Raw genomic sequence first — 11291 nt, forward strand, 5'->3', positions numbered from 1 at the left:
TAGTTAATAATTATTATTTAAAATAATAAATTATACTAACTTTATACTATTACTAGATAATTTAAAAATAGCAAACGTAAATGAATTAGTAAAGAGGAGAAATTATACAACGCATATATTTTTTTGACATTCTAAATTTCATAGCCACATCATTCTCTAGTAATACACAAAAATGTAACTCAACTAGTTATAATTTAAATAATATAGTTTTTTTTTTATCTAGAAGTCTCGGTTCCAGTCTCATTCTTAACTTTAAAAAAAAATACAAAGAAATGTAAATTTTTTAGTTATCATATAAAATGAAAATTAAAGAACTTTTTATCTAAATAAACAAAAGCCAAATACTTTTGGGGGCAACAAGTTTGTTCATAGAAATTCTTATATTATTTAATTAAATCACTTATTCTAAAAAGTTTAATTGTTTGTAAAGTTATATAAATAATTATATATCTAGCTAACTTAAGTTAATATATAGAATGAATAATTGAATATATTTTTAATTTTATATAATATTAAGCTATATATCTTTGCATGAATTCCATGGTAAAAGTGATTGTATTTTATATTATTAACTATAGCAGATTTAATTTTTTATTAATTTAAATTTACGAAAGTTATAAAAACTAAACTAGAGAGAGAGAGATATTATTGAGATAGAGAGAGAGATTATTAATATGTTTAATTAGCAAAAAGTAAAATAATTCTCCGACAAAGTTTATATGAAAGCATGTACAAATGCAGACGAGGTGCTATGAGTGTCACATAACATCTGCGGTTGAATGTGTAAGGACTAAGGACAAATTACTTCTTTTTTTATTATCATTTTAATTTTATTTTTGGGGGTACGGTTCTTCACTTCTTTCTGGACTTTGTGAATGTCTGTCTCTTGGTTTTGCCAAGAACGTTTGTATGCACTAGGAGAATCTTTTCTTTTCTTCATTTATATTCAGCTAAAAAGTAAATTCAATCATTATATATATTAATAAGCGCTAAAGTAAATACCTAGAAATATATATATTTCTTAAAAAAAAAAAAGAAGAAACTCACAAATACAGTTTGAATCTAATAATCAGCGTCTATATTTTTGCCTGAAAAGAGGAAACGAAGTGATTGTGTTTCTTGATATATCACTTTCATAGAAATACAGTGATGTGTGCTGGTGTTGTAAAATTGCAGCCATATTTTTATTACAACTTCAATTCTTATGCACTTATTTTATTATTATTATTATAATATTTGAGTCGAAAGATAATAAAAAATAAATATTATCTATATAAAATTATAAATATTAATGTTATATAAAATAATTTTAGATATTATTTTTTTAGCATTGTTTGTTATTATTAGTCCACTTTTCCATCACAAATTCACAATTTATCCATTACTCACAATCTATTTGTTCCAAGGGTTACTTGAAACTGAGTTGATTTGAGCATGAACGTGAGGTCCAAATGCTTTTGGGTGATTTGTCCAACGTCTTCTCCAGCGAAGATGAATCTGTCTGAGTTGCTTGTGAGTAGAGGTGGGGGGTAGTATCTGCAAGGAATTCTGATACTTAAGTTAACAATGATTTAAACAGGTTTTAAGTAGATTATGTTCGAAGTATACCTGAAGGTGTCAGGATATTTATAACTGTAGATTGATGTAGAGTCAATAACCACTTTTTGAATAGTCCTACCTTTGGTAGTGAGTTAGTTACTCCCTTTTGGTAGAGATTTTGTTGAGATCTCCTTTCTAGATGAATAGGAGATCAGAGATTGTAAGAGTTAGTTACTGATTCGGGCAAGTAGAGCTAATTAAGATAACGTCATTGTGTTTGACCTCTACAAAGTCAGGTAGGTGTTAGTCAAGCCCTGATTGGGGTTCACTTACTATGGGTCTGACTTAAGTAGTGGGCCAAGGTATGAACAGTGCTCCTACTTGAGACCGAACTTCATTAAATTGGACTTAAGGATTTGGAGATCTGGTTGGATTTATTATGGTGTTGATCCATCACGTCGGGTAATCCGTCTTTTAGGGAGTTAGGTAGGGTATTTGACGTGTTCACGAATCAGAAACGTTGCGTCTTTTTATAATCATTTGCACATTTCTTGCAATGACTTTGGTAACCATGCACATCATTAAATGGGGAGGGCAAATTTATCGTTTTGCCCTTAGAGTCTTATATAAGCCCAATCCCTTTTCTCTATCTTCTTTTCTCTTATTCTTTTGGAATTTTTACTTCATTCTCTCTCAAGGCTTTTCATTTCACCGTGACCCCATTTTTTTTTCAAGATTTTTCAATCTTGAATTTTGCTTTGAATTTTTTATCGTGCTTGCTTGAAGGTTTTTGGAACATTTGTGTTTTGCTGTCACGTGCATTCCTTCATTCGATCCTCCATCAAGGTTGGTCTTGTCTTTCTTGTTTTATTTTCTGCACCCATATTTCTTGATGGATATTTGTGCTTCTGATGCTATTATTTTTTATGTTTGTGTGAAAAAATAATTTCTTGGTAGTATCTGCGGATGTTTTTTTGTAGTAATATATTCTGGTTGTTCTGTTAGTAGTATCCTTTATTTTTTTGAAAGTTATTCTTATGTTATGAATTTGTGTATTGAATGCGGGCGCTTTACTTTGTGCTCCCAAATGGTGCCGTTTTTTCTTCTGATAACGACACCATTTCAAGTTCTAGTAATGTGGATTGATTGCTGTGTTCGCGAGAGGGGTTAAGAACTAAAGAGTTCTTTTCATTTTGTTGAAGATGACCCGACCTCTTGCGAACCAGTCTAAATATTTGTATTGCTTAGCCCGATTATTCCGGCTTGTAGTGGCAATTTTTTTTGCTATTTTGTAGGTATAGCTTTCGATGTCTCATTCAGTAATACTCAACATGTCTTCTAAAATTCTGTCCGACTTAGACTAGGTAGATATTACTGTTCTTTCAGTTGTCCCCATAGTCGATAACGAATATGTTGAGACGTTTCTTAGACAATATAGGTTATGTAAAGATCGAGAGGATGGGGGAAAGTATGAAATAATAGCTCCTGACCCTGAGGATAAGATTCGTTTTTCCCCACTTGAGAAGTCAGAGCGTCATTTCATGTATATATACGAGTGTTTGTTTACTAAGCTAGGGGTGAGTCTTCCTTTTTCTGATTTTGAATCCGAAATCCTTCATCTTTGCAAAGTTGTCCTTTCTCAACTTCATCTCAATCCTTGGGGTTTTATGAAAATTTATCAGTTAATAAATCGGGAGATCGAGCTTGACCTTTCTTTATCTTTCAAAGTCTTCTTTTACCTATTTCAACTTACCAAGCCATTTAGTTCCAAGAAACAAGGCTGGGTTTCTTTTCGAGCTGTTTAGGGAAGAAAAATTTTCTCCATTTTTTACAATTCTTTTCATGATTTCAAAAATTATTTTTTCAAAATCTGATCTATAGAAGGTGTCTGACCTTTCTTTCTGAATGAAAAAGGTGAATCTGTTTTTAGTTTGTACTGGGAAGAGTTCCCCAATATTATCAAATACAATCTTGAGGATTTAGTCGAGGTAGAGTAGTATGTAGTGGCCCTGTTCCAAGAGTGTTGAGGCCGAGCTCCTAACCTTGACATCAAGAAATTTCTGATAGAAAAGTCGAGCTGTGTCCGTACCAAGCTAGGTAGTACTTCTTTGCATTTTGTAGATATCTTCTTGTTGATATTTATTATGTTTATATAACTTGGACTTTATGTTTGGTTTTGTAGTAAGGATGACTAGTGGGTCGAATGCTTTGAAGGATTTGTGTCAGGCCAAGAAGAATTCTGTTGTCCGAGCTATCCAATTGAAAAAGGCCGGCAAGTCAGGTGACCTATCCTCTACCCCTAAGTCGGAATTGGGTTCCTCTCAATCTACTAAGGTTCTTCTTGATCCTACCCCTCCTCCTCTTACTGTTTAGACTACCCCTCTGTGCCTCTTTTTTCTGAGTCGAGTTCAAAAAAGCATAAGACTTTTGAGTCCAACAGTGTATATGACCAAGGTTTCAATGCTGTGGCCTTCTATGAAAAACACATCCTTCCTTATAGTTTTATAAGCATGGATGATGTTTTCATAAAAATCATATTCATGTGTTGGCTTGAGGAGGTATATTGACGACTAGGGTTTGTTCTGCCTTATTAAAATAGCTTGAGGAGACTCTCCTTGGTGTCATATTTGCAAGAGGCCAGGCAGGAGTTGGAGAAGGAGAAAAAGTTCTTTCTGTTGATCTTTTAAAATTTTGGGAGAAAGTGAAGCAATCTAAAGTTGTCTGTGTCATGGCAGAGGGTCTGGAAAAGAAGGCTGAGGAAAGCTATACTCTTATGTTTGGGGAGAAATTAGATTTGAAGGATGAGGTTGTCAGATTAAAGGATGAGTAAGCAAATCTAGAGGAGTCAATTGCCCAAGGTATGGATGAAATGACTAAGAATCTGAAAGCTCAGTTTTGAGTTCTGGCTCCCAAGATGGACCTCTCTCCTATCGACCTCGATAAGGTTATGGTTGACGGGAGGATTGTCCCTCTTACAGATGATGACCTTCCTTCTGAAGATCCAAAGACATCAAGTGCCCGAACTTTGGAAACCTCCCAAAGCTTCTCAACTCGAATGGATGAAGACCCTCCTTCCTCTTCAGACCCTATTGCTGAGACTCTCCCAAGGAGCCAAGCTGAAGAGATAGCTTATGTGATCGTTGATGAATAGGATCCTTCTTAGTTGCTTTTTCTCAAACTTTTTGGTATTCTATGGCCCAACTTGTGGGTCTTTAAATAATTTATATTTGTAATAGTTGTAGTTGGATATTTTGTCTTTGTTCGGGCTCTTAAAAATTTTTCCACAATTTATTTCGTGGGAGCACTTATTTTGATTTTACAAATATCTTTTGAACATCTTAGCTTGAATTATCTGTATTGTTGTAACTACTTTAAGCTTTTTGTAGTGAAAAATTTGAACAAGTTATTGATGACTCTCTATTTAAACTGATTTATTCAGATTTTCCTAAGAGGTTAGATAACACGTTCTACCTACGGATGTCGGGCATTTATTTGGATTATTATTTTGTAATGATCCTTTACAAGTTCGAGATTATGTGTTCCCTTAGTTGGGAAATTCCGTTGGCTAGGTGCTGACTTTAAATGGTCGGTTATATCAAGTTACTTTTGCAATTTGTTTTAGGCTCACCTCTTTTACTAAGTTTCTTTTAAGTAGCTTTAAAGAGGTTACGCCAAGATTTGCTTATATAATTTCTTACACTAATTTAGACCTCATCGCTTCATCTTGCCGACCATCTAAGTCGGGCAATGATTTTCGTGCTTTTTCGAGCTTAAATCAATGGAATAAAGGATGAATTATCATTAATGGAAATAATTTACAAGTGTTATTTGCTACTAAGAGTTTTCTTTACGTCTAATTCCTAGTCCTTGTTATGATGTCTCGTTAAAATCCCCTCCAAAAAAATCCTTTTCGGAAAAAATCATGAAGTCGGGAAAAAAAGTACATCAGGGAACAAGGTTTGCTTTCTAACTGTAGTACCTTTTTATGTTACATGCGTGCCATGACCTTGGGATTTCGTTCCCTTATAGTTCAGACACTTTAAAGTAACCCTTTTTCAAGACTTCAATGATCTTGTAAGGTCCTTTCTTGAATGAGGCGTTATTTGATATGCCCACAAGACTTGGGAAAGCTCTTTGTCCCATGCACCATTTGCATCTTGTAGTCTTCGTTTGAGCCCATCCAGTATGACTTTATTCGCAGTTTCTGCATGTCCATTGGCCTGGGAATGCTCTACCGACATGAATTGATGCTTAATCTTGAGGCTTCCCACCAAACTTCTGAAGGTTGAGTTGATAAACTGGGATCATTGTCTGTGATGATCGAGTATGGGATGCCGAACCGGGTAACAATGTTCTTGTAGAGGAATTTCTGACTTTTTTGGGCCGTGATAGTTGCTAGAGGTTCTACCTCTATCGACTTAGTAAAATAATCAATACTGACTATGAGGTATTTCACATGTCCAGGTGCTTAAGACAATGGTCCGAGTAGATCCAGGCCCCATTTTGCGAATGGCCATTGTGAGATGATGTTGATAAGCTCTTCTGGTGGTGCCACATAGAAATTGGCATATTTTTGGTAGGGTAACATCTCTTAACAAAGTTGGCTACTTCCTTTTGTAAGATCAGTCAGTAAAAGCCTGCTCGCAAGACTTTCTTAGCTAGTGATCTAGCTCCCAAGTGATTTTTATAAATTATACTATGGACTTCTTCTAAGACTTCTTCTGTCAACAAGGTTGGAACACACTTTAGAAAAGGTGGAGACTCCTCTTCTATAGAGTACATTATGAACCAAAGTATTGTTTTGTGTGTCCCTTATGAGTCTTCTCACCTTTTTTTCCTTTTCAAGGAGGACATCGAATTTGAGGTATTAGATAATAGGAGTCATCCAACCCAAATTCAGGTTTGTGACTGTCAGCACGTCCAATCTGTTGACTTCTTTGATCATTGATGGGGTGTGGAGGGTTTCCTAAATTAGACATTTATTGTTGCTCCTTGGCTTGGTGTTGGCCAATTTAGAGAGAGCATCAACTCGACTGTTTAATTTTCGAGTTATGAGCCTAACCTCTGCTTCCTGTAATTAAGCTAATTGTTCTAGTGTTTCTTCTAAGTACTTCTCCATGCTGGGATATTTGGCTTGGTAAGTTCCCTTTATCTGAGAAGTTATTACCCGAGAGTCACTAAACACTATGATTTTTGCTGCCCCGACTTTTTTGGCTAGCCTCAAGCCAACAAGCAGGACTGCATATTCCGTTTGGTTTGTTGGAAGCTAGAAACTCAAATTTTAGCGAGAGCTTTATTTGAGTTCCTTCTTCATTTTCAAGTATAATTCTTGCTCTACTTCTAGCTTTATTTGACGATCTATCTACATATAGATGCTAGGCTGTAGAGTCCCCTTGAACTCCTGTCTATTCGGTCAAAAAGTCGGCCAAATATTTTGATTTGATTGCTGTATGAGTTTCGTATTTGAGGTCGAACTTGGACAATTCTACAGCCCATTATAGCATTCGACCCACGATATTCGTCTTTTGGAGGATATGCTTCATGGGTTAGTTGGTTTGGATTTTTATGCTATGAGCTTGAAAATAAGTGATAAGTGAATATCTTATACACTTTTTCATTGCATTTTCTTAGCATTTGAATTATATTTTAGTTATATTTTAGTAAGCTTTAGTGTAAAATTTATCTTTTGGATGCTACTTTGAGTTTTTATATTTTTCTATGATTTTAGGGGATTTTTGGGTAAATTTGGCAAGATCCTATTTAGAGACGAAGAAAGGATAGCAGATGCTGTCATATCCTGATCTCTGTGCATTCCAATGAGCATATCGTGAGCTACAGAGATCCAATTGATACAGTCTCAATGGCATTGGAAAGCTAACTTCCAGAGATTTCCAGAAATATATAATAGTCTATACTTCTTTTCTAGAATAATTGCCAAAACTGGCATTGAAAGTCCACATATGGAGTTCAACGCCCAAGAAGGACCAGCTTCCAGCGTTGAACGCCCAAGACTGGAGTTCAACGCCCAAAGAGGAGTAAGCCCAGCATTGAACACCCAAAGCTATTGTTTAACACCACCTAGGGAGCAAGGAAACAACATGCTCACCCTCCCTAATGGGCGTTCAATGCCAAGAAGCCCAAGTTGAAAGCCAGGCATACGAAGTAATCACCAAAGTGGGTCCTAAGTGGATTTCATCACTTTTTAGCTTATCTAGTCTTCTCTTTGTAACTTTTAATTTAAAATTAACATTTCTAGGGTTAGTATTTGGCTATTTAAAGAGGATATCACTTAGGATTAGGGACATGCACCATTAGACAGATCTTCTCTATTTTCTCTGTAAATTATGAGCAACTAAACCTCCTAGGTTAAGGTTAGGAGCTCTGCTTGTCCTATGGATTAATATTATTACTTTTTGGCTTTAATATATGTTTGATTCTTTTCTATGATGTATTGTCGTTCTTTAGCTTGATGAATCTGGTGTGGAATGAGAGTTTGACGCCTTGTTCTACATGAGTTCTTGCGAATCCTGACCCAGATAGTATTGAGCTAAAGCTTGAGAATACATCACCTAAAACCAACAACTTATCTGGGCTAATTGGGATATGTGACTGATGAACGGACTTTTAACGGTTTAGAATTCACAAATAAAAGCTCGTTGAAAGTATAGCTCCTAAACCAACAAGAATCCTTTCGTACAAAAATTTGGTTGTCACAAGTAACAAAACTCTAATAGAATTGATATCCGAAGTATTTAAAACTCGAGTCGTCTCTCAAGGAATTACAGGGAGGTGTGCTTATAATTGGTTATGGAAAAGTATGTTTTGGGGGTTTTGGATAAGAGAACAAGAAATAGTAAATTTCAATGAAATAAACTAACAACTAATAAAGGCTCTTAGCAAGGTATGAGAACTAGAAATCCTATCCTAGTTATCCTTATCAATTATGATGAGAATTATCTGTTGCTCCCACTTAGTTAACCCTTACTAAATAAAGGAAAGTCAAGTGGACTAATCAATTTGATTCCTCAAATCCTAGTCAACTCCTAAGGAAAGACTAGCTTTAGATATATCGATATCCAAATCAATTAGCAACTTTCAATTGCCAATCAACAAAGGAGTTTGATAACTCAAGTGTCACCAATTACTCAACCAAAGCCAAAAGGATAAAAAGCTACTCTAGAATCCACCCAAACATTTTATCAAACACTTGGAAGGCACAACATAAAAACATAGAAAACTAGCAAGGAATATTAAATCCAAACAATCAATTGCATTAATGGGGAAAATTGAATCTAACATCAAAAGTTCATAAACTAAACTAATAACAATGAGTAATCAATAAGAGTAGAAGAGAAATCCTAAATTGAAAATAGGTAAACCTAAGAATCCTAAAACCTACAGAGAGGAGAGAGCCTCTCTCTCTAGAAACTACATCTAAAACCTAAAATTGAATAATGAGAAGTGAATGATGAATCTCTCCCATTCTACCTCACTCTTAGCCTCTAATCTGTGTTTTCTAGGCCTGGAACTGGGCCAAAAAGAGCCCAGAAATCGCTGAGAGTGATTTCTGAAACTTCTACACGTTGCGCACATCACGTGTACGCGTGGGTCACGCGTGCGCGTCATTTGGCGAAATCCCTTATCACGCGTACGCATCAGTCACGCGTATGCGTTGCTCTTTTTTTTGCACTGGCTACGCGTACGCGTCACGTCTCGCTGGTCAGCTTCATTATTCCTTTATGTTCCTTCCATTTTTGCAAGCTTCCTTTCCATTCTCCAAGTCATTCTTGCCCTATAAATCCTAAAACATTTATCACACCGATCACGGCATCGAATGGTATAAAGGAGACTTAAAACACATAAACTAAAGACTTTAGGAAGCAAGTTTTAAACCACAGAACAAAACTAGGAAGGAATTGTAAAACTATGCAAATCATATGAATAAGTGGGCAAGGACTTGATAAAAATCACTCAATTGAGCATAAGATAAACCATAAAATAGTGGTTTATCAACCTCCCCATACTTAAACATTAGCATGTCCTCATGCTTAGCTCAAGAGAAGCTATTAAGGAGTGAAGGCAAAATGGTAGGATGTATGGAATGCAATGCAGTCTATCTAGATGTGAGCTACCTATATGCATCATGATATTTTAGTTACTATTTCTCTATATATGTATATAAGCATACATGTGGTCAGAATGAGTCAAATTCCCAAGAAATCATATATGTATAATCAAAGGCTAATTTAATCATATCAACAACACATTCACAGTTGAATTGAGTTGATCAAAAGAGTTCACAACTTGCAAGACAGGTAATGATCAAGTATGGACATATGAAAATGAACAATTGAACCCATATAGAAATGAGCAATTAAACCCTCACTGGTAGTGTATATGCACTCTGATCACTGATGAGCGGATAATTTATACGCTTTTTGACATTGTTTTTAGATAGTTTTTAGTATAATCTAGCTACTTTTAGGGATGTTTTTATTAGTTTTTATGCTAAATTCACATTTCTGGACTTTACTATGAGTTTGTGTGTTTTTCTGTGATTTTAGGTATTTTCTGGATGAAATTGAGGGACCTGAGCAAAACTCTGATAAAAGGCTGACAAAGGACTGCTGATGCTGTTGGAATCTGACCTCCTTGAACTCAAAATAGATCTTCTGAAGCTACAAAACTCAAAATGGCGCGCTCTCAACAGCGTTGGAAAGTAGACATCCAGAACTTTCCAGCAATATACAATAGTCCATACTTTATTCGAAATTAGATGACGTAAACTAGCACTCAACGTCAGTTCCATGCTGCATTCTAGAGTCAATCGCCAGAAACACGTCACGAACCAGAGTTGAATGCCCAAAACACGTTACAACTTGGCGTTCAACTCCAAGAGAAGCCTCAGCTTGTGGATAGATCAAGCTCAACCCAAGCACACACCAAGTGGGCCCCGGAAGTGAATTTATGCATCAATTACTTACTTCTATAAACCCTAGTAGCTAGTTTAGTATAAATAGAACTTTTTACTAGTTTATTAGATATCTTTGATCAGTTTATGCGATCTTAGACATTGGGGGCTGGCCATTCGGGCATGCCTAGACCTTCATCACTTATGTATTTTCAACGGTGGAGTTTCTACACACCATAGATTAAGGGTGTGGAGTTCTGCTGTACCTCAAGTTTTAATGCAAGTACTACTATTTTCTATTCAATTCGACTTACTCTTACTCTAAGATATTCGTTGCACTTCAACATGATGAATGTGATGATCCATGACACTCATCATCATTCTCACCTATGAACGTGTGACTGACAACCACTTCCATTCAACCTTAGGCCGGGCGCATATCTCTTGGATTCCTTAATCAGAATCTTCGTGGTATAAGCTAGAATTGATGGCGGCATTCATGGGAATCCGGAAAGTCTAACCTTGTCTGTGGTATTCCGAGTAGGATTCCGGAATTGAATGACTGTGACGAGCTTCAAACTCGCAATTGCTGGGCGTGATGACAAACGCAAAAGAATCAAGGGATTCTATTCCAACATGATCGAGAACCGACAGATGATTAGCCGTGCTGTGACAGAGCATTTGGACCATTTTCACTTAGAGGATGGGATGTAGCCATTGACAACGGTGATGCCCTACATACAGCTTGCCGTAGAAAGGAGTGACAAAAATGGGATAAAAGCAGTAAGAAAGCAAAGATTCAGAAGGAACACAGCACCTCCATACACCTATCTAAAATTTC

The sequence above is a fragment of the Arachis duranensis genome, chromosome 9 (genome assembly GCF_000817695.3).
Source record: "Arachis duranensis cultivar V14167 chromosome 9, aradu.V14167.gnm2.J7QH, whole genome shotgun sequence".
Taxonomy (NCBI): domain Eukaryota; kingdom Viridiplantae; phylum Streptophyta; class Magnoliopsida; order Fabales; family Fabaceae; genus Arachis; species Arachis duranensis.